Source organism: Lissotriton helveticus, chromosome 1_1, assembly GCF_964261635.1.
Source record: "Lissotriton helveticus chromosome 1_1, aLisHel1.1, whole genome shotgun sequence".
In the NCBI taxonomy this organism is placed as follows: domain Eukaryota; kingdom Metazoa; phylum Chordata; class Amphibia; order Caudata; family Salamandridae; genus Lissotriton; species Lissotriton helveticus.
In genome coordinates, this window is record NC_136057.1 from 1,165,120,548 (window position 1) to 1,165,144,776 (window position 24,229).

A 24,229-nucleotide genomic window follows, 5' to 3' on the forward strand; every position below is an offset into this window, starting at 1 on the left:
CTCTTCATCTGTAGAGCTATTGCTGTTCATTGTTGGTTTTGGAATAGACGGTTTATTTAAGTCTTTGATTTTGGCTAGGCCAAGACAGGTAGTTTGTTGAACAGTGTCATTTAAATATATAATTTGTTCTGGGATCATGCAGGCTCTAAACAAAGATTCTATACCCTGTACTTGCCATTCTTTTGTGCCCCAAACACTTTTCAATTCAACATTTTTGTCCCAATAATCAAAACCAAAAGTATTCATTTGTTCAAAGAATGAGTCTGAATATATCAATTTCGTGTTTGTTATCATGGTCTTTGTCCCTGTCTTATTTGACAATTTGAAATAAAATGTTTCAGCATTACTTATGTTAAAACCTGAAAAGTATGAATATTTGTCGTAAACGGTTCTTGAGCTTCCTTTTGGAGGGGTTGCACAATGTTCCCATTGATTATAATTTAAAACATTTCTAGGTTGTGCAGATCTATGTAAAAAATGGTTACCATAGTGGTTGTAGCAATACATACTATCATAATTTGTAGAACCCTGCAAATAATCATGTTTGGTAAATTTAGCAGACATCACTAAATCAGACATCATATTATTTATACTTTCGAAGTCCCAATCATCAGCAAATGAGCTTGGTTTTACAAAGTCACTCAATGAGATCTTAATTTGGTGTGGATATTTCAGGATTTCAACCGGACCATAGATTTCGTAGTCAGTGTTGTCCCATGCTACCCCACCCGGTATAGGATTGGCTGTGAAGTTGACTGAAGAAAGTTCTCTTTTCTCGACGTGTGAAGATGTGTGTGGTTTGAGGATCAAGTTGATTTTCTGACTTGCTGTGTCCATTTTAGCATATTTTCCCTCAATGAAGCGTCCCAAAGTAAGTACCTTGATGAGCCAAAGTATGAGGATAAATGCACCAAAACCCACCCAAAATTCGATCCATGGAGAAATCAGATATGTTTCTTTCAGTTGTTTCAAAAGTACTTTAACTTTATCTTTAAAGGTTTTTGTTGATGGCTGTGTTTTTGATTCAGTGAAACCTTCAGAGGAATCATCGAAGTTTATGAAGTAGCCAGATGCAGTTCTGTCAATTGTTCCAATTGCTTCAGGATTCATGTTCCTTGCATTATCATTTGGTACTTCATTGTAGATTGGTGTGTCTCTGCTAAATGTTTTTATTTGGGTTTTCAGAGGTCTAAGTTCCATTGCATTGTTGCATAGTCCTTGTTGTTCTTCTGTAGGCGTTTCGAATGTGATTAGCCTCTTTGTTAGGACCTCTGTACTGGTAGCAAATCTTGGTGTTCTGCTACTTATTGGGAGTCCACTTGGCCTACTATTTGTTATCGGCCACATGATTGTGGTTTTACCAGGTCGATGGATACAACTCGGTTCTCCTTTTTACCAGCAAGTGGCGGTAGTACAACTGATCTTGTCCCGTTGATAGACAAGACAGGAACTGCTTTTCTGTAAGAAGGCCCAAATTCCTTCTTTACCGCGATCTTTTCTCTGACTAGATCCCCGACTTTTGGAATCCAGACAGGTCTTGCTGGGACAGGTGGTGGTTCTTCAGTGGTTGTTGGCTGCTGTTTCAACTTTATGTTGCTCAGGTCTTTTCTTGTTTCGTTTAAGTCCTGTGAAATAGCCAAACGGTCTTTGATATCAAAGCTTTTTTCCTTTACCACTGAAGTCTGACTGTCAAGGTCAGAGATTAACATCCTAGTTCCAAATAATAATTCGTACGGACTGAATCCCTTCAGAGAATTTCTTGGCAGGTTATTTAGACTACGTTGGACACTTATTAGATGTTTGACCCACCCAGCTCCCGAACCTAATATCCTTTCTGTTATAGATAGCTTTATGCCTTGGTTTTTTCTTTACACCATCCCGTATCCCTCAGGAAGGAAGTGAGAAGATTCCCGCTGTGCTATGCTCATTTGGCCATGTTTCCCCTTAGGCTGGAGGGCTAGAGTGAAAACAATGGTCAAACGTAGCATGCTCTTAGCGTATATGCCATTTAGACTCGCAAATCTTTGTATAACAGTCCAGACGTCAGCCGAGTGCTGGTGATCTACATTATAAGTGGAAACTAGCCTGTATATGTTAATCGCAAGCCTTGCTTTTTACTGTTGATTTTTTCTGGAGTGAAACGACACGGTATTACACCGTTTCTCTCACCACTGCGATTTCTGTTGCAGTTTGGGCAGTTTTTTACAAACATGGTGTGATGCAGGCTCATGCCTGGCCACCAGTACCTTGATTGTAATTCTTCCAGAGAATCTTTTAGTTTGAGGTGTCTGAGACCCTCGCCCATATGTGCGTCTGCGATTAACAAGTTTCTCCTGTCAATGTTTGGAATCACTCTATCCCCCACTCCAGGGATTCGAGCAAAAGGGACGGAGTTTGCATCGATTATGTATGTATAATTGAGTGGATAGTTGATCGGTAGCGCTGAGCAGTCGCCTTTTAATGACGTTTTCACCGCCAGCACTGTTTCACCGTCAATATACTTCACTGTACGCTTTTTTCGAACTACGGAAGCCGATTTAGTTGCTACCGCTGTGGCTGTCTCAGCCAATTAATTCCCTGCAACGTGAACGCCATCACGCTGATGACTCAGTGAGTGTGTCACGTGAGTCTTTGGTAGTTCTTTTTGTAAAAGAGCTATTTGTTCCCAGAGCAGTTTCTGCTTTATTGTTGCATCTGTGTCATCTTTGTAACCGTTTTGAATCCATGTCTGCAAATCGTTGTTATATGATTTGACGCAGTAATATGAATCGGACACTATAAGTGTCGGGAATTCGCGATCCGCATTATCTAGCGCCATTTTCAATGCTATTATTTCAATCTGTTGTTCTGAATTAGTTTCTACTGAGTGTGTTTTTGTTAATAGAGGTTTTAGTTTACCTCCGCGCCACACTTCTTTTGTAATCTCACATGTGGGGTTGTATGCTTGTTCTCCCCAAACGGAGGGTTGAGCATGTCCGTCTGTATAGATTACACAAGCGTATTGTCGTAAGGGCAGAATGTCGATCGGCAGAGGGAATGTTTTTTCATAGTCTAGATTTTTTAGTTCCTCTAGTTCTGGATCAAAGTAGTAGTATACTTTGTCCGTTGTAATTAAATCCACCCATTGTATCCATTCCGGATTCAATGTTGTTGTTGGTAAATTACACGGTGTTGTTAATGCCTCAAAGGCTGATTCTGCTGTTCTGACTGTGATACGTCTACCGTCTGCTTGATCTTTTTCTCTAGCTATTGCGGTTTGAACTGCATGAACAATTTTTTCTTTAATGCTGAATTTCTGTTCAGCTTCTGTGTACAAGTGTGATTTGAATGCAATTGGTACCTTTTCTCCCTCATTAGAGGTCAGGTATGTGAATCCGCATCTTCCTGGGATGACTCGAATCACAAGATTGCGTGTGTTATCACGTGTTTCTAATTTTGTTTTAATTAACATGTCTGTTTGTAAGGATCTCAAAATTTCTGTGTGTTATTTGAGTCCAATTGGTTCTTTTAAAATCTGGTTTTATTAGATCATAAAGGGGTTTGACCCTTTCTGCGTAATTTGCAATGTATGTTCTTCCGAAATTTAGGAAGCCTAGAATTGACTGTAAGTTTTTTAGTGTTCTAGGTGCTTGGAGTACGGCACATTTCTCTAGAAAATTGTCAGCCAGGCTTTTGCCTTCACTTGATAATTCATATCCTAAGAACAGGACTGTCAGATGGGCAATTCTGGATTTTTTAAAGTTGAATTTGTAACCCTCTGCTGCGAACCCAAGTATTATGGTGTTCACTCTCTTCAAGTGAGTCTCCAAGTCATCATCTGTTAAGTATATGTCGTCGACATACGATAATGCTTCGTCGTCATATGTTTGTAGTAATTCTGTTACTCTCGCTGAGAATACCCCTGGGCTATTCTTGTACCCCTGGGCTAACCGACAGAATTGTTTTTGAGTGCCATTTATTGAGAACGCAGACAAATATCTGCTCTCTGGTGCTATGTTTTGACAAAAGAATCCATTAGATATGTCTAATGTTGTTTTGTATTTTTTGCGCACTATGTTATTCGTTAGTGCAGCACTATGCGAGTTTTGCACTGCAAAAGTTTTGCAACATGAGTTAAGGTGTCGGTAATCCAAAACTAGACGATATGAATTGTCTGGTTTGGAGACCGGAAACAAAGGGTTGTTCATTTGTGAGGTGCAAGTTTCAATCACCCCCTGGTATTCTAGCTGATCTAGGATTTCTTTTACCTGTTTTTTAGCTTCTTGCTTAATTGGGTACTGCCTCTGTGCCGTAGGTTGTGATTTTAACTGGATTTTGTGAGGAGGAGAGTCCTCATCCCATCCTACGTGATTTTTATATAAAGCAGGAGCTAGAGCTACTGCCCACTGTCTAGCAAGTGTGTATTTTTTATGAATTGGGATATGATTTGAGAAGGCAGGCATAATTATTTCTTCGCCATGAGGGCCATCCTTGACAAACTCTGGTGGCCAGTCTTTTTCAGCTAGAAGGATGTCATAGCCCTTGGAGAGATTATCCCAAAATAGTCCCCTTATTTTTCTAGTCTTATCCCCCTCTATACGTAAAGTTATTTCATATATTTTGTGAGGTTTGCTAACTCTGGTGTCTGCAGTTTCCACTTGAAGATATTCATTCGTGTCCACTGTCTCCAGATGATTCATAAGGACTTTGCGAGCTATGCTCACTTCTGCTGCGCTGTCTAGCATTGTCTGAGCCCATTCTCCGTTTTTCAGTTGTGTCCTCAGTATTCTCGGCATTGTTAACTACCTTGATACTGGCTACCTTCTTTTTTGGAAATTGTAGTTTCTTTTTTAGATGAGCAGGTTCCTTGTCTTTGGACTTGGCGTGCTCTTCTCTTTGTTCTGATCGTCCTCTTCTTTCCGATTTCTGCGAGGAAGTCTGAAAAGATTGAGAGGGACGTGTATCAATGTCTTGATATCTATCAGGCTTCTTTATATTTTCCCTATTTCTAAGGTTATATCTTTTCCCAGAGGGGTCACTTTGGGGTGACCTGTGTCTTTGGTTCGGAGATTTTTCTCTCCGCCGAGGAGACCTTCCTCTGGACTGGAATTTCTTTTCTTTAGGATTGGATTGTTTGTTTCCATCCCAGCTCTTTTTCTGTGATGTTGATTTATTATTAAAAAATATTTTTTCAGGACTTTCAATCAGTTGTGGTTTTACTGGTATTCCACCTAAACTATCTCTACCTAGTTCCTCATAGGATTTTTCTATGATTCTGGCAATTTCAGCTGGTTGGTCTGCTATATCTGTCTCCTTTAACCTCTGGCGGATCGCCACGTTTGCTGCTTCTCCCTTTATGTTGGCTAATAATATAGCCGAGACCTGCTTGAAGTCTTTTAGTAATTTCATACCAAGAGTTAAAGCGGGTTCTGGACCGTATTCGTCTTGAATTTGTTTTAGCACATCTGGTATTACCGAAATGGATGGAACACTGTGCGTTTTTGTGTAAATGGAAGCAAAGACTGTACCCCAAGTGTCACAGTCCTCAATGTGTGGTGCGATTCCCATTGGAAGACAGATAGTCAGAATCCTGTGTTTTTCTAACGGGGTGGTGTCTGGAAACACAGCCTCTATTTGGGTGATTTTTTGTGCTAACAAGAATGGTATTTGTTCCCGTTTAGCTGGTACTTTACCTAGGCAGGATTGTATGTTCTGTGGTGTAATTTTATTTGTGTTCCCCTGGTGAGGGGTCAGCTGTGGAATTTTAATTGCTGGTTGAATTGTTGAAGTCCGCATCACATACTGGACTAATTGTCTATGTATTTTTATTAATTGTTTTAGTTGTACTAAAAGATCTGCTGCAGGCATTCTTTCGAACTCTGGATGTGGTGTGTATCCGGCTAGGACCGGCCACGTTGCTCCTGGTCTACCTAAAGGACCGAGCCTGGTGATGTGATTATTATGTTTTAGGGCGCCATTAAATAAGAGCAAATGCTCTTGAAATTTAAGTGGTACTTCCACCTCCTCGAAAGGAGTGTACATTTCAGGAGGTTCCTCTATTTTGTAATAGTGGAAGTACTTTGTTACAGCATTTGCTGCTGGAAAATGTATCCATGAATAGTATACCTCTGTCTGCCGATATTCGTGTGCCTCAATTACGAATATGACTGTGCCACCTCTAGGTGTCAGTCCATTTTCTATACGTTTTAAGGTTATAGATTTCCTTTTGATGACCGGGATGAGTATTATATCCTGGTCTGCTTCTTGCAGTGCAGTATCAGCTGCTACTATTTCAGCTGCTAATCTTACTGCCTCTCTTTCATCCTCACTGTCTACCATTTTACCGACAGGAAGCTTATTTTGTTTGTTTGCAGATCAGGTTTCTTATGGAAACAAAGATTAGATGCACAATATTTTGGAACGGTTTATCGTTCAACGTTGACTAAACCAAGTACCATACATAGGAGTTTCCTCCTGCGAGGTTTGGCGGATATTACCTTTCACCCACTCCAGACGTCTTTGGAGTAATATGGGAAAAAGGGGTCTGAGTGAGAAAGCACGACTGAGTTACTCTAAATGTCTTACATTAGTTTTATCGCCCTTCCAAATGCGTTGGGCGCCATGTAGTGTAGTTCCTATTATCCCAATAGGCTCTGCGCATTGGAATAATACCTTCAATAGTATAGGCCTAGACCAGACGTTAACTAGGTCTACTACTGTCGATATTAGACTTAAAGTTTTGGGTTTGCCAGCTAGCTCAGAGTTCACTAGAAACTTTCTCGAATAGGCAAGGAGGAGTTGAACCTCCCTGGATAGACAAGAAGGGATTTAGTTTCTGACAACCATAGAACATGACAACTTTGCTCTCCCCTAATCAAGAGTGTATCTCGAGAGTCGTGTGAACAAAAGGCAATTTATTTTACTCAGTCAGTACGTGCATTCTTAGTCTCATCAGATTGTAGAGAAAAGGAAGAGACGGGCGTGTTCAATAAAAGATGTTATTTATTGATCAGTCTCTTTTCTCATACAAGAGAAATGGATCGATATTATTGCAATACTTATAGTTAAGTAAAGTGCATACATTAAAAGCAGAAGTATAAAATAATACTGTAAAAACATTGATATGGTTTCTAAGCTATATGAAGGTTTTAAAATGAATAAAATGAATTACATACACATATACATTTGACTAATCGTACTCAACTGGTGTTTCTAGCTACGCCTACCCCGTGTACCTGACCTAAGCCTAATACGTGGGCGGGAATAGAAAGTTACAGTTTAAGTTAAGTTTGTTTTTGCCAAGTGACTGACTAAAGAATTCTCTGCGAGGGGTTATTCAGTTCTGTACCTGGAATCTAGGATGGATGAGGGATGGTATCTCTCGTCTCTGGTCTCGATATTCCAGGCTGCCTGCGAGGGCTACCCGGAAGCGCCGGTGCTGGATTTCTCGGCAGGAGAAAAACGGCTTCTCGTTCTCAGCGCGTCAGGAAGGCGGGGCTGCGCCAGCGGGGTCTGCTGTGCTCTGGGCTTCGGCAAGTCTGGCTGCTCCGATCTCGTCACCACCGCGTGTGTTTGCATAGGGCAATATCGGAAATATTTATACCTTTAAGGTGCCGAGATTGACGTAAGGATGGACATAGATACGTCAATAAAGATGTCATACGACCAGGTCGTTAGCACATTCTTTTGCTGAAGTTCTCGGTGAAATCAAAACAATGGCCGCAGGGTTTTTCCCAGGTTGTCATAGGTTTGATTTGTTTTGAGAACTCCGTATGCCTTATCAGGGGCTGGAGGAATATCGCTTGTCTAATTAGATGGCAAGCGTTATGACCTAATCAGATAACACGTTCCTGTGCCGTAGTGTGGCTTTATCAGATAACGGTTCCTGCATCATGGGGGTTTTCTGCCTCATGGGATGGCTGCTAGTTAACTTGTTAGTTTGTTAACCAGAATAGGGTCAGGAATAGGGGGATCGATACAGAACCTATAGGAATACATCACACTGGCACCTAGGGAAACTTGCAAATCTATACATTTTTTAAAATTAGACAGCCCAGGGAATCATCCAGGATGGGGTGACTTGTCTGGCTCTCCCCAGGTTCTGTTACTCAGAATCCCTTGCAAACCTCAATCTTTGTAAAAAAAAACAACATTTTGCTTGTATTTTCTGGAATCCTCGTGGAGCCACAAAATTCCCTCTACCCGGCATCCCCCAAAGTCTTCCAAGAAAAATGGTACCTTACTTGCGTGGGTAGGCCTAGTGCCTGCAACAGGAATTGGCCAAAAGCGAAAGTGAACACATCATATTTTCACAATGAAAACTGACCCTTTTTTTGCCAAGTGCCTAGCCGTAAATTTTGTACGCTAGCTCTGCTGGCACCTAGGAAAACCTAGCAAACCTATACATTTTTTATAAGTAGACACCCAGAGGAATCAAGGATGGGGCGACTTGTCCTGCTCTCCCCAGGTTCAGTTACCCAGAATCCCTTGCAAACCTCAAACTTTGTAAAAAAATATATATATTTTTCTCACATTTCAGGTGTGGAAAGTTCTGGAATCTGGGTGGATCCACAAAATTCTACCCTTTCCACATTCCCCAAAGTCTTACGAGAAAAATGGTACCTCACCTGTGTGGGTAGGACTAGTGCCTGTGACAGGAAATGGCCTAAACCACAATATGGACACACCACATTTTCACAACAAAAACGGACCCTATTTTTGCAGAGTGCATAGCTGTAGATTTGGAACCCTAGCTGTGCCGGCACCTAGAGAATCCTAGCAAACCAAAACATTTTTGAAAACTAGACACCTAGGGAAATAATCCAGGATGAAATGAAGCGTCTGGCTCTCCCCAGGTTCTGTCACCCAGAATCCCTTGCAAACCTCAAACTTGAAAAAAAAAACACATTTCCCTCATATTTCTGTGGTGCAAAGTTCTGTAATCTGCATGGATCCACGAAATTCCATGCACCCCACATTCCCCAAAGTCTTCCGATAAAAATGATATGTCACTTGTGTGGGTAGGCCTAGTGCCGTGACAGAAAACACTCCAAAACGCAACATGGACACACCACATTTTCACAGTGAAAACGGACCCTTCTTTTTGCAAAGTGCCCAGCTGTAGATTTTGAACTCTAGCTCTGCCGGCCCCTAGGGACACCTAGCAAACCTATACATTTTTTAAAACTAGGCACCCATGGGAATCCAGGATGGTGTGACTTGTGTGCCTCTCACTAGGTTCTGTTTCCCAGAATCCCTTGCAAACCTCAATCCTTGTCAAAAAACATTTTCCTCACATTTCTGTGGTGTAAAGTTCTAGAATCTGTGTGGATCAACAAAATTCCATCCACCGCGCATTTCCCAAAGTCCTACAAGAAAAATGGTACTTCACCTGTGTGGGCAGGCCTAGAGCGCCCGCGACAGGACACAGCCAAAAACGCAAAATGGACACACCACCTTTTCACAGTGAAAACTGACCCCTTTTTGGCAAAGTGCCCAGCTGTAGATCTTGAACCCTACCTCCGCTGGCACCTAGGGAAACCTAGCAAACCTATACATTCTTAAAACTAGAAACCAAGATAATTAAGGATGGGGTGACTTGTCTGGCTCTCACCAGGTTCTGTTGCCCAGAATCCCTTGCAAACCTAAAACTTTGTTAAAAATCAAAATTTTCCTCACATTTCTGTGATGGAAAGTTTTGGAATCTGCGTGGATCCACAAAATTCCATACACCTGGCCTCCCCAAGGTCTTCTGAGAAAAATGGTACCTCATTTGTGTGGGTAGGACTAGTGCCTGTGACAGCGAACAGCCCAAAACTCAATGTGGACACACCACATTTTTACAGTGAAAACTGACCCTTTTTCTGCATAGTGCCTAGCTGTAGATTTTGAACACTAGCTCTGTGACACCTAGGAAAACCTAGCAAACCTATACAATTTTAAAAAATAGACACCCCGGGGAATCATCCAGGATGGGGTGACTTGTCTGACTCTCACCAGGTTCTGTTACTCAGAATCCCTTACAAACCTCAAACTTAGTAAAAAAAAATATATATTTTTCTCATTTGATGTGGTGGAAATTTTGATTTTTAACAAAGTTTGTGGTGGAAATTTCTAGCATCCACTTGGATCCACAAAATTCCATCCACCCGGCATTTCCCAAAGTCTTTCAAGAGAAATGGTACCTCATTTGTGTTCGTAGGCCTAATGCCCACAACAGGAAACGGCCAAAAATGACCGTGAACACATTATATTTTCACAGTGAAAACTGACCCTTTTTTGAAAAGTGCCTAGCAAACCTATACATTTTTATAACTAGACACCCAGAGGAATCAAGGATGGGGTGACTTGTCTGGCTCACACCAGGTTCTGTTACCCAAAACTCAAAGTTTGTAAAAAAAACAATTTTTCCTCACATTGCTGTGGTAGAAAGATCTGGAATCCGTGTGGATCCACACAATTCCACCCTCCCCACATTCCCCAAAGTCTTACGAGAAAAATGGTACCTCACCTGTCTTGGTAGGACTAGTGTCCGTGACAGGAAACGGCCAAAACTACAATGTGGACACACCACATTTTCACAGCAAAAACTGACCCTTTTTTTGCAAAGTTCCTAGCTGTAGATTTTGAACCCTAGCTCTGCTGGTACCTAGGGAAACCTAGCAAACCTAAACATTTTTGAAAATTAGAAACCCAGGGGAATCATCCAGAATGGGATGACGTGTCTGGCTCTCCCCAGGTTCCGTCACCCAGAATCCCTTTCAAACCTCAAACTTTGTCCCAAAAAAAATGACCTCACATTTCTGTGGTGCAAGATTCTGGAATCTGCGTGGATCCCCAAAATTGGACTCCTGAGCAAATGTTCTTGTTGTTTCCCAAAAGTGATCTAAAGTTCTTGGGTCTGGGTCCCAATATTTATACAAGCAAATCATTTGTCCTCTGAAGGCAGAAGGCCCTGTACCCGGTCCAAACCAGTTCTGTGTAGTCCTGGAGAACTTTCTTGACAAGACTCCTTCTTTCCTTCAACAGTGTGGACCAGAAACATCTGACGCACCACAGGAGTTGGAGCAAGCATTGTGGAAGGCAGGCCCAGCCCTATTCTGATCCCAAGTGCAACTCCTCCCACACATCTACATGCAGATAGCTCAATTCTGCCCTGTGCTGACTCACCCTGTCTCCTGGTATCCCCCAGCCCCTATCACTCAAACTCCAGACAAGGAATACACAAGATAGCGGAGGCCGGCGTGGACAGTTAGGCAAGAAAATGCCTACTTTCTAGATGTGGTATTTTCAAACACAGAATGGTAAAACCAACTTCACTAAAAGATGTATTTTATCATTCTCAGTTCAGGCATTCTAAACTCAAATTGCTACCTAGTTGCCTGAGTCTGTCAGGATTATAAGATGCTATAATCAAACTGCCTATGGCCTATGGGGAACAGTTAGCCTTGCAATAGTGAAAAACGAAAATGGCTGTAATTCACTACTAGGACATGCCACACACATCAGGGCACATCAGGGGTAAAATGTCCCCTGCCCATGGGCCTACCATAGGGGTGACTAATATGCAGAAAAGGAAAGGTTTAGGCACTGGCCAGTGGGTGCACTTGTCCAGTCAGCATGACAGTACCAGACTGCACACAGGTACTGCGATGGCAGACCTGAGACTTACTTTACAGGCTGCTTGGGTGGGTGGCACAACCAATGCTGCAAGCCCACCAGCAGCATTTGATTTACAAGCCGTGGGCACATCCAGTGCACTGTAGTAGGGTCTGACAAGTAAACCAAACTAGCCAATCATGGAGTCACTAATCCATACATCAATTTACCATAGGGAGAGTATATGCACTTTAGCACTGATAAAGTGCCAAGAGTCATACAACAGCTAACAATAGGTCAGATCAAATACAGGAGGAAGGCAAAAAGTTCAGGGATGACCCTACAAAATGGGCCAAGTCCAACAGGAATCTTCAGGATGAAGAAAAGTTCTGCAACTTGGAGTACATAGTTTAATATAAAAACATTTGGCCTGTTGCTTATTTGCAAGACCTTTGAAATTGCTTGGGAATTACCATATCTTTGGTACACACAGGATGTTGGCAACATTAGATTTTGAACCCTTAACACTCAGACTGAGACTTTAAGACTGGAAGCTCTATAACGGATTTCGAGTGAAAGATAGAAATTTTAAACTATATGAAAGAAGGGAGGTCCTTAAGAGGGACAAAGCCTGAAAAATAAAACAATTGATAATGCCCCAATCATCCTCAAAACCACAAGACCGAAGGGATGAAAATAGCGAATCATGATCACCCGAAGGACAACATTAAAATACTATTATCTCACCCAAAACATATACTATGAACACCGCAAAAATGTATTCAGAAGGAAGAAAACGTTATTATAATCAACATGTTATTATTATCCGATTATTGGCCCTCAAACCCAACCCAGAAGAATGGAAGGTTGAATCTCCACTGTTTTGAATCAACCTTGTAGCTTTCAGAGTACTCTCTTTGAGAATGGAGAGTTGTAAGCTCTCTGAGCCATCCACCCGCCTTGGATTATACAGGCGCAATACAAGAATAATTACTTAAAAAGTGCATTGCTCATGCAATTATATCGAAAAATCGAGTTCCCATGTAACTAAAAAGTTGATACATGGTCAATTATGCATTAAAGAAGCTATTAACCTTCCATTTACTGAAAAAGCAGACATACTTCTCAAAAGTCCCTGCAGTAAACTCCACAGAACCCCTACCAAGGTCCTATGAGGGGTGTGAAGATCCCACTAAAAAAATGGAGATGAAAAAGTTTTAGGAGCGGAGAAAAGCAAAAAGACTGGCACTCCCAAACCAGGCTATGGCAAACATACATCTGCATGGAGGATGTCCAAGAAAAGTGAGCCCCTTCTAATCAAGAACAGTGGGATGCCAGCGATAGAAAACTCAGAGATTGAACTTTCAAACAGCTTGTTCCCAGTCCTGGAAAATCTTTGCAAGAAATCCTTTCACATAGCCATGATAGTTTTTCCAGAGCCCCTGCGGTCCTACCATATCCAATACCTAGCTCCTCATAGACTGCATAGTTTGTGTTTATACCTGACGTTTAATCTTAACCACTTGGTCCCAGGAACTGCTCTGTGGAAATATACTCAACCTTGTGACTGAAGAGATTTTCATGAGGACAAATGACTGTAGAGTCATTCATTCTCAAGGGAAGGGAGCTGGTAGTGATACATATGTATGAGTGCCATTAAAAAAAAAAATTACATATTAATTCAGACATTGCTGTAGTGAGTCTCAAACCTGCAAGTATAGTAGAGTGACATTTTAACCACTTAACCCTCTCGCTCAGAGCCCAGATATAAGGCATTGACCCCTCAAGTACACAAAAGTATGCACTAGTCTCCTTCTTGACAGAATACAGCTGCACACTCTGGCAGGCAGTTTGTGTGAGCTAGGCTACTGCTCCAAGATGAGGTGGTGAAGAAAGAAGGCAGCAATGACTCTGTGCCAGCAGAGCCAGCTATGTAAAAACATAACTCACACAGGAATGAAGGTACACCAAAGGCAAGCAGGATTGCTCGGGAATCAGGGAACATTCTCTTGAAACTACTGCTTACAAGACCCCAACTCTTGAGGCATTGGAACGTTTTTCCTGATATCCGCAAAGGACTATGGCATTTCAGCCACTAAGCCAAGATACGTGCTCAGGAACACAAACCAGTACCACTATGGATGGCCATGCCACAGTCTGTGACACCCACATGTGCCTGTATGATAAAATATAGAGCTGGAACTCTCATCGCCCTCAGAAGACCCAAACCTCAGTCATCATGAAAAGTACCTGAATTGTGTGTTGTATATGACCATCTTTTGCATGGTGTATGCACAGATTTCTTACTTGACTGTTTCTTCTGGTTGCAGAACTCTTTGCACCCTGCTCCCGGTTTTAGCTTGGTGAAATTGAAAAGCTCCAATTGTCATTTTAAACATAGCTTTAAGTGCTAAGTACATGAGGCAAAGTTTTTCCAGGTCTGTAAGTTAAATGTCACAAATCTACTGCAGTACCCATTGTGCCCATTCACTACATGTGCTCCAGTGACAGCCTAACTGTGCAGTTTTAAATTGCCGATTCTGCCTGTAAAAAAAACCATTTGGCATGCCTAAACCTTTCTTTTCAACATTAATCAATCACCACTATTCAGATCATACTGGCTGTAAAGCAGGGGTCATGCTATTTAAAGTAGGACATGTAAACATTTGATGTTACACACGTTCTTCCTGTGAAAAGGCCCAAAAAGCTATTTTCACTGCAGCATGTTTGTCTGTTTCCTAGGAAATCATTGTGATGCAATATTAAATTTAAGAATGTTGTCTCTGGCTAGGACCCACCTAAACAAATCATTTGTCGACTTTTAAAATATTTATTACAGCCTAATTAACTGGTGAAGTCAGATTTGTAATAAATACGTTGGAAAAGGGTACTTTTAGAAAGCCACTTTTTCCTGTCTAAAGACTCTTATGCCAATTTGCACGAGCCCCAGCTATCATCTGGCAGCATACCCCACCCCGATGAGGTGTGAAGAACTTCCAGAGCAGGTAAAAAAGGTTTTGGCTGTGCAGAAATGTTGTTTTGACCTTGTCAGAATGGCCTGTGGGCTGTGCTCAGAAATTTAATTCACTTCAAGAGGACTTCTAGGCCTATCCCCTTCACTTGTCCCCCAGCCAGTCAGTCTCCAATCCCAGTGAGAGAAGAGCAGTCTCCAGAGCTGGTTTAACCCGTTCGCTGCCAGGCCTCTCCCCCCCCCCCCGTGCTAAGCCTTTTTTGGGCAATTTCGGGTAGTTTGCACTTAGGCCCCTGTAACGTTTTTACCACATAAGGTATCCACATCAAATTTCTGTCTGTTTCTGCCAACATCATGGGGATTATGATGATACCCAGGGTTTGTGGATTGCCCTGGAGGGACACAGACATTAGCTAATGAGATCCCCATCAAGGAAAAATGTGCTGAAAAGGAAAGTGTCTGGTTTGTTCCCTACAAGTTGTATCAGCACAGGGTTTGTGGGGCTGAAATCACCATATTCCCAGATTTCAGGGACTGACAGACTTTTCTCAGAAAACCAAAATTTTTTACACAGTTTTGGCATTTTACTGGGGCACAGCCTATTTTTGCTATGTTTTGTGCTTTCAATTGTCTTCCAGTTAATGGTTGAAATGGGTATGAAAGCAATAATGGATCCTGGAAAGCTATACTTTTTAGAAACATAGACAACATTTCGAACTTAGAAAGGAGTCATTTGTGTATATCCTTCAAGTTTTCGGTATAGACACTAACAGTTGAAAATGGAAAAATTGAAAATTAGTTGAAAAAAACAGACATCTGTGCCAACGTTTTCACCTGTAAATTCCTCTAATTATGACAGATGTTTGAAACCAAAACATCGTTACATCTGTTGGACCTTTCAGGTTGTGGGGATATATAGGACTTCTAGGTTCACCAAGAAACCCACGAACCCAGAGCCAATAACTCAGCAGCGTCTTGCAATGTTTTTTTATTATGTGCCAGGTACATAGCAATTCATTTAGGAAAATGTATACAGTGAAAGACCGGTATGAAAGACACCTATGTATTTGTGAAATTGGTACAAAATATAGAGTTTGGAGACAGTAGCTAGTTGCATATATCGGAAATTGTGAGTACCCATACTAGCATGAGAATGATAGAACATTTTTCAAAATGACTTCTTTTTTACACATTGTCTTTCATTTAGAAGGCAGAAATGCATCAGAAGTCAATAGGTTATAAAAGTTGTTCTACAATTCTGTTACCCTAAGGCTCCCGATAAAAATGGTACCTAACTTTTGTGGGTAGGCCTAGGGCGACACGAAACGGCCAAAAATGCAATGTGGACACACCGCATTTTCATAGTAAAAATTGACCCTTTTTTGTAAATGCCCAGTTGTAGAGTTTGGACGCTAACTCTGCTGGCACCTAGTAAAACCTAGCAAACCTATACATTTTTGATAACTAGACACCCAGGGGAATCCAGGATGGGGTGACTTGTCTGGTTCTCACTAGGTTCTATTCCCCAGAATCCCTTGCAAACCTCAAACATTGTCAAAAAAATGCATTTTCCTCACATTTCTGTGGTGGGAAGTTCTGGAATCCATGTGGGTCCACACATTTCTGCCCACCCAGCATTCCCCAAAGTCTTCTGAGAAAAATTGTACCTCACTTGTGTGGGTAGGCCTAGTGCCCATGACAGGAAATGGCCCAAAATTCAACGTGGCACACCATATTTTCACAGTAAAAAGTGACCCTTTTTTTGCAAAGTGCCAAGCTGTTGATTTTGAACCCTAACTCTGCCGGCACATAGGGAAACCTAGCAAACCTATACGTTTTTTAAAACTAGACACCCAAGGGAATCCAGGATGGGGTGACTTTTCTGGCTTTCACCAGGTTCTATTCCCCAGAATCCATTGCATCCGCTGGACCTTTCTGATTGTGGGGATATATAGCCCTTCTAGGTTCACCAAGAACCCCACAAACCCAAGTCGATAACTGAGCAGTCTTGCAATGGTTTTTATTATGTACCAGGTATATAGCAATTCATTTGGGAGAATATATACAGTGAAAAACCGGTATGAAAGACAGCTAAGTATTTCTGAAATAGGTACAAAATATAGAGTTTAGAAACAGTAGCTAGTTGCACATTTCCGACATTTTGAGTACCCATTCTAGCAGGAGAATTAGAGGACATTTTTCAAAAAGGACTTCTTTTTAACACATTGTATTTCATTTACATGAGTGCATCTAAAGTCAATAGGTAAAAACAGTTTCTCTTCAATTTTGTGTTACCCTAAGTATCCCAATAAAAAATGGTACCTCACTTCTGTGAGTAGGCCTAGTGCCCGCGACAGAAAACAGCCCAAAACGCAATGTGGCACACCACATTTTCACAGAGAAAACAGATTGTTTTTTTGCAAAGTGCCTAGCTGTAGATTTTGAACAGTAGCTCTACTGGCACCTAGGGAAACCTAGCAGTACTATACATTTTTTTAAACTAGAAACCCTGGGGAATCATCCAGGATGGGGTGACTTGTCTGGCTCTCCCCAGGTTCTGTTACTCAGAATCCCTTGCAAACCTCGAAACTTTGTCAAAAAAACAAAATGTTCCTCATATTTCTGTAGTGGAAATTTCTGGTATCCGCGTGGATCCACAAAATTCCATCTTCCCAGCATCCCCCAAAGTCTTCCAAGAAAAATGGTACCTCACTTGTGTGGGTAGGCCTAGTGACGGCAACAGGAAACGGCCAAAAACAAAAGTGAACATCATATTTTCACAGTGAAAACTGACCCTTTTTTTGCAATGTGCCTAGCTGTAGATTTTGAACGCTAGCTCTGCTGGCACCTAGGGAAACGTAGCAAACCTATACATTTTTTATAACTAGACACCCAGAGGAATCAAGGATGGGGTTACTTGTCTGGCTCTCACCAAGCTCTGTTACCCAGAATCCCTTGCAAACCTCAAACTTTGTAAAATAAAACATATTTTACTCACATTTCGGTGGTGGAAAGTTCTGGAATCTGCGTGGATCCACATAATTCCACCCTCCCCACATTTCCCAAAGTGTTATGAGAAAACACACCTTGACTCTTTTGAAGCCAGGATTAAATTAATACTGTGATTTTTTGGATCTCGCTTCTTTGTCACAATTTTGAGAACGTTGCACAAACACTACATTCACTTGCACGCTTTCACTTCTAGGGGCACTATTGTTCTTTGATCAGAATTGTAATTATTATGTTAACACACTGTGATTAAATAACAATGTGAAACCTACGTGGTTTCTTCACACATTTGTCGATTTTTTCATAGACATTTAGTTTTCCATTTTCATACTTCGATGAGTCTTAATAATGAAGAATCGATTTGTGATTTTTCAAAATTCAGAATTTTATTTTCCAAATATATGATCATTCATTGTAGTCATGAATACTTCATTACGTTATGTCATGCCCAATGCATTTCGGGTTTGAAAGGAGAAAACCCTTCGTCAGGGGCCTGTCAATGAAAAACATACAGGACCTTAGCATTCAAAGCAAAAGCAAATCATAATATAAGAGATTACAGTACACGCTATAATATGCATATGCGGTTCTGGTTATGACACAAAAAGCATCTTGTAAGCATTCTAACAGAACTCTTGATTTGAACTCAGTCGCCTAACGTTATGTAAAAAACGACAGTTTAAAAAAGGTAGGGTCGATTAAAAGAAAAAGGAAAAACATTACGCAAAAAGTTTGGGGGTTGCTACTATCCTGCGATGGATATGACAAAAAGCAGGAAGAAAGCTTGGTGCGGAGGATAACTTACTGTGTGTAACGCGGGGACGGTCACGGCAATCCAAACGGGGAAGCGGTGGGATAGCCCGTGAACCAATCATAAGAGATCTTATAGTGTTGTGATGGTGTCACGTGGTAAACAGTATATGTCGAGTAGTGACTTACTACAACGCAACTGGTCAAAAACGCTGTATTGAAGATCCATGTGAACTGAGCATATATAAAGTAATAATGGAAAAAATAAAAATGCAATGGAAAAAAGAACGTCGATAGTGTTGCCCTAGCAACTACAATCTGTAATGTGATTGGACAAAAGTTCCGATCACATGATATGTGATGAAAGAATCGGGGGGTGGATACCTAAGTGTGACTGTCAATCACGAAACATGAACAAAGAGTGAAACGCAATGGATGGCAAGGGCAGACTATGTTCTAAGGTACACAATCGTGGAAACATACACGTGGTTGGGATGTTCTGCGGAATCGGTGAATGTGATATGGTGAAAAATAAGTGAATAAACATATGGACGTACTATAGACAAAAATGTCTGGGATGCTATTAGCAATACATAATACAAAATACATCTAAGAGGCTAATGAGTTCATTCTGGGATAACTGTATGAAATGAATGTAATTAAATGAGGGTAATGAAAAGCTGTATTAACACAAGGCTGTGCAGAGCGTACATCATGGTTTATAAAAAGCATGTAAGTTCAATTCTGTCATGAATCCCTGTAGGTTGAAGGGAATTAAGTTTCTTGATCCAAAAGAATTCCGCCTGTAAACGCTGCTTTACTGGATCCATGTCACAGCGTTGTGGGAGTATCTCCAATATAGTAAATTTCAATTGGGCAATTTGATGATTGGATTCTAGCCAATGCATGGCTACTGCCGATTTCATATTCTTAGTCCGGATATTGCTTTTGTGTTCTGATATTCTTATTTTTATTTTCCGTTCAGTTTGGCCAACGTATATTTTGCCGCATGGGCATTTGATAGCATATATTACATTTTTAGAATCACAAGTTCCTGTATATTTAAGGTCAATTTTAGAACCTTTTGTGGGATTCATGAATGTTTTTCCAGTTATGACATTATAGCAATGTATGCCATTAAAACATTTGGACATTCCGTTGCGTTGTGTTTTAATTTCTTTTTTAGAAGTGAGGATCTCTTTCAAATTTTTTGATCTCTTAAATGCAAAAGTTACATGTTCATTGTATAAGTTTTGAAGATCTGGTTCAGATTTGATTAAGGACCAATGTCGATTGACGATTTTCTTGATTTTTTTGGCTTCAATAGAAAATTTCAACACACATACTGTTTTTTGATCTGTAGTTTGTTGTGCTGAGCTCAGTAAGCTTTCGCTGTATGTTTTTCATTGACAGGCCCCTGACGAAGGGTTTTCTCCTTTCAAACCCGAAATGCATTGGGCATGACGTAACGTCATGACTACAATGAATGATCATATATTTGGAAAATAAAATTCTGAATTTTGAAAAATCACAAATCGATTCTTCATTATTCTTCATTATTAAGACTCATCGAAGTATGAAAATGGAAAACTAAATGTCTATGAAAAAATCGAAAAATGTGTGAAGAAACCACGTAGGTTTCATGTTAAAGGAGCGCGTCCTTTGTGATCCTACGACCACTAATCCTATAACTATTTCAAGGCACTGAAAGGTACAGTGTAACAAGGATAGCGCCACCAAGAACCAATTTAACGATTTAGTTAAAAACTTAAGGAGAGCACGGAGATCACAACATTTATATTACGGACTCCAACCTAACCTATCTCCCAGTGCACCCATCAAACAGCAAGATGCAATTCAACGATATTGCTCAAATTACTACCAATCAAGCTGAATTATTAGCCTTCACACCAGAGGCAGCTGAAGAAATATATGGACTCATACAGGAGACCAGAGCATTCAGTCCTAACATTTCAACCACAGCACAATTAATTCGCCAGTTCGAATTTTTAAGCAAAAAAGAGATTAATAAAAGACTTCACGCAACAACTCTAATACACTATCACAAAAACAAAAGGATTTCAAGAGGGTTAAGGATCGCTCTTAAACCAATGCTGTGCAAAAACAACAAGCAGTTAGTAGAAAAATGGTATCAAATCCTCAACAAATGTTCGCTAGATTTGATCCTACTGATAATTCAAGAACTCTCAAAGGTTTTGAAAGAAATTGAAACAGATCTGGAAAATATAAAGAAAGAAATGGATAAATTACCTGACTCAAAAACAATCTTGGAGGATGTCAACAAAAAACTAGATGAATACGCTAAGGAAGTGAATGATCGGAAAGTAAGGAAATACAAAAGAGACACAATTGATTATAAATACGATGAGGTATACACTTGGGCTGAAATTTATAATCAAAGAAAATGGCAACAACCCAAACCAAAAACAACAGGCAATTTATCACAAGAAAGCTTGGCTTCAGAATCCGATATTTCTCAGTCAAGACAACCAATTTCACAACAACCAAGTACATCATCTAGAAAACAGCCTTTTTTAGACATAAGCCCAGCGGCCAATGCACCACCTATAAGCGCAACAGGAGGGGCAGAAGAAACAGCGGAAGAAATCGCAAAAAGAACACGGAGTCAAAAAGCTGTCAAAACGACCTAGTGATCAACATTTCTTCAAAACAACTAACACCAGCACAGTTGACGGTACTAAACAAAGGAACATCGTTTGTCCCCACATACAAATCCAACTTACCTGAAACAGAAATTGCCCTATTCACATTTTTCAGAACATTGAAACTTAAGTATTTCTTTAAGGATACACCAACGCCTTCAACAGAACACACGAAAAGTCTAAAACCAAAAAGTACATTTTGCGCACCTTATTCGCACAAAACCATTGAAGCTTTTGAAAGATCCACAATGTCCGAAATACAGAATTAATTTCAACACCACCAAGAAAAGTAATTTATCCAAGACTGAATGGAGCACAATCATAAATTTATCAAATGACCCAGATCTAACTTTCCAAAGAGCTGATAAAGGAGGGGCTCTTATTATCATGGACACTGCTTTTTATGACAAAAGCGTAAACGAGCATGTGAAAGACCCAAATACTTATCTTCCGTTAAATGCAGATCCAACGGAAGAATATCAAAAAGTTCTCACATCAATTTTGGAACATGCACTTAACATGAAATGGATTGACGGAAAAATTCACAAGTTTCTTGACACAAAGTATCCATGCAGACCAAAACTATATATGTTACCAAAAATGCACAAGAATGCTCAGAAACCACCCTTCAGACCCATAGTATCAGCTTGTGGGTCCATCTCCGAAAGTATAGGTAAATATGTAGATTGCTATTTACAACCCATTGTGCAGAAATCACAGACCTATATAAAGGATACAACAGACTTTCTCAATCTACTCAAGACAATAAAACTGGAAAAAAACACAGACTATTGGTTATGTACAATTGATGTCGTGTCACTGTACACATCAATCCCACACAATGAAGGCTTAGAAGCACTCGAATGGAATTTGTTAAGGGGTGAAGATTGTGAAGCAAACAAGATCTTTCTCATGGAACTAATGCATTTCGTGTTATACCATAGCTATTTTGAATGGCAAAACACCTACTACAATCAATGCAATGGTACATCCATGGGCTTTGGGGGTGCCCCCTCATATGCTAACCTGTTCATGTCAAAATTTGAATATGACCACATCCTCAATAACACCAATTGGACCACTAACTTGATAACATTTAAAAGATACATCGACGATCTATTTTTAATTTGGAAAGGAACAAAGGATCAACTAGTAACCAACATTTCCACGTTGAACCAACTAAACCCCAGAATTAAATTCACACATACCATCAATAAAGAAACAATATCATTTTTGGATGTACAAATCACTATCATGAACCACCGAATACAAACACAAGTGTATAAAAAAACCACAGATCGCAATTCCAGCTTGCTATACCAGAGCTTTCATCCTGAAACTCTTAAAAATCATTTACCCACATCACAATTCATTCGTTTGAAAAGAATTACTTCTGATGCGGACATTCTTGATAGCACTCTGAAAGGACAACAACATCAATATTTGACTAGAGTATATCCTAAGGAGATTCTAGAGGAATCCTTAAAGAAAGTAGCTACATTTTCTAGAGAAAGCTTATTGAGCTCAGCACAACAAACTACAGATCAAAAAACAGTATGTGTGTTTAAATTTTCTACTGAAGCCAAAAAAATCAAGAAAATCATCAATCAACATTGGTCCTTAATCAAATCTGAACCAGATCTTCAAAACTTATACAATGAACATATAACTTTTGCATTTAAGAGATCAAAACATTTGAAAGAGATCCTCACTTCTAAAAAAGAAATTAAAACACAACACAAAGGAATGTCCAAATGTTTTAATTGCATACATTGCAATAACGTCATAACTGGAAAAACATACATGCATCCCACAAAAGGTTCTAAAATTGACCTCAAATATACAGGAACTTGCAATACTAAAAATGTAATATATGCTATCAAATGCCCATGCGGCAAAATATACGGTGGCAAACTGAACGGAAAATAAAAATAAGAATATCAGAACACAAAAGCAATATCCGGACTAAGAATATGAAATCGGCAATAGCCATGCATTGGCTGGAATCCAATCATCAAATTGCCCAATTGAAATTTACTATATTGGGGATACTCCCACAACGCAGTGACATGGATCCAGTAAAGCAGCGTTTACAGGCGGAATTCTTTTGGACCAAGAAACTTAATTCCCTTCAACCTACAGGGATTAATGACAGAATTGAACTTACATGCTTTTTATAAACCATGAGGTACGCTCTGCACAGCCTTGTGTTAATACAGCTTTTCATTACCCTCATTTAATTATATTCATACAGTTATCCCAGAATGAACTCATTAGCCTCTTAGGTGTATTTTGTATTATGTATTGCTAATAGCATCCCAGACATTTTTGTCTATAGTACGTCCATATGTTTATTCACTTATTTTTCACCATATCACATTCACCGATTCCGCAGAACATCCCAACCACGTGTATGTTTCCACGATTGTGTACCTTAGAACATAGTCTGCCCTTGCCATCCATTGCGTTTCACTCTTTGTTTATGTTTCGTGATTGACAGTCACACTTAGGTATCCACCCCCCGATTCTTTCATCACATATCATGTGATCGGAACTTTTGTCCAATCACATTACAGATTGTAGTTGCTAGGGCAACACTATCGACGTTCTTTTTTCCATTGCATTTTTATTTTTTCCATTATTACTTTATATATGCTCAGTTCACATGGATCTTCAATACAGCGTTTTTGACCAGTTGCGTTGTAGTAAGTCAACACTCGACGTATACTTTTTACCACGTGACACCATCACAACACTATAAGATCTCTTATGATTGGTTCACGGGCTATCCCACCGCTTCCGCGTTTGGATTGCCGTGACCGTCCCCGCGTTACACACAGTAAGTTATCCTCCGCACCAAGCTTTCTTCCTGCTTTTTGTCATATCCATCGCAGGATAGTAGCAACCCTCAAACTTTTTGCGTAATGTTTTTCCTTTTTCTTTTAATCGACCCTACCTTTTTTAAACTGTCGTTTTTTACATAACATTAGGCGACTGAGTTCAAATCAAGAGTTCTGTTAGAATGCTTACAAGATGCTTTTTGTGTCATAACCAGAACCGCATATGCATATTATAGCGTGTACTGCAATCTCTTATATTATGATTTGCTTTTGCTTTGAATGCTAAGGTCCTGTATGTTTTTCATTGACAGGCCCCTGACGAAGGGTTTTCTCCTTTCAAACCCGAAATGCATTGGGCATGACGTAACGTAATGAAGTATTCATGACCACAATGAATG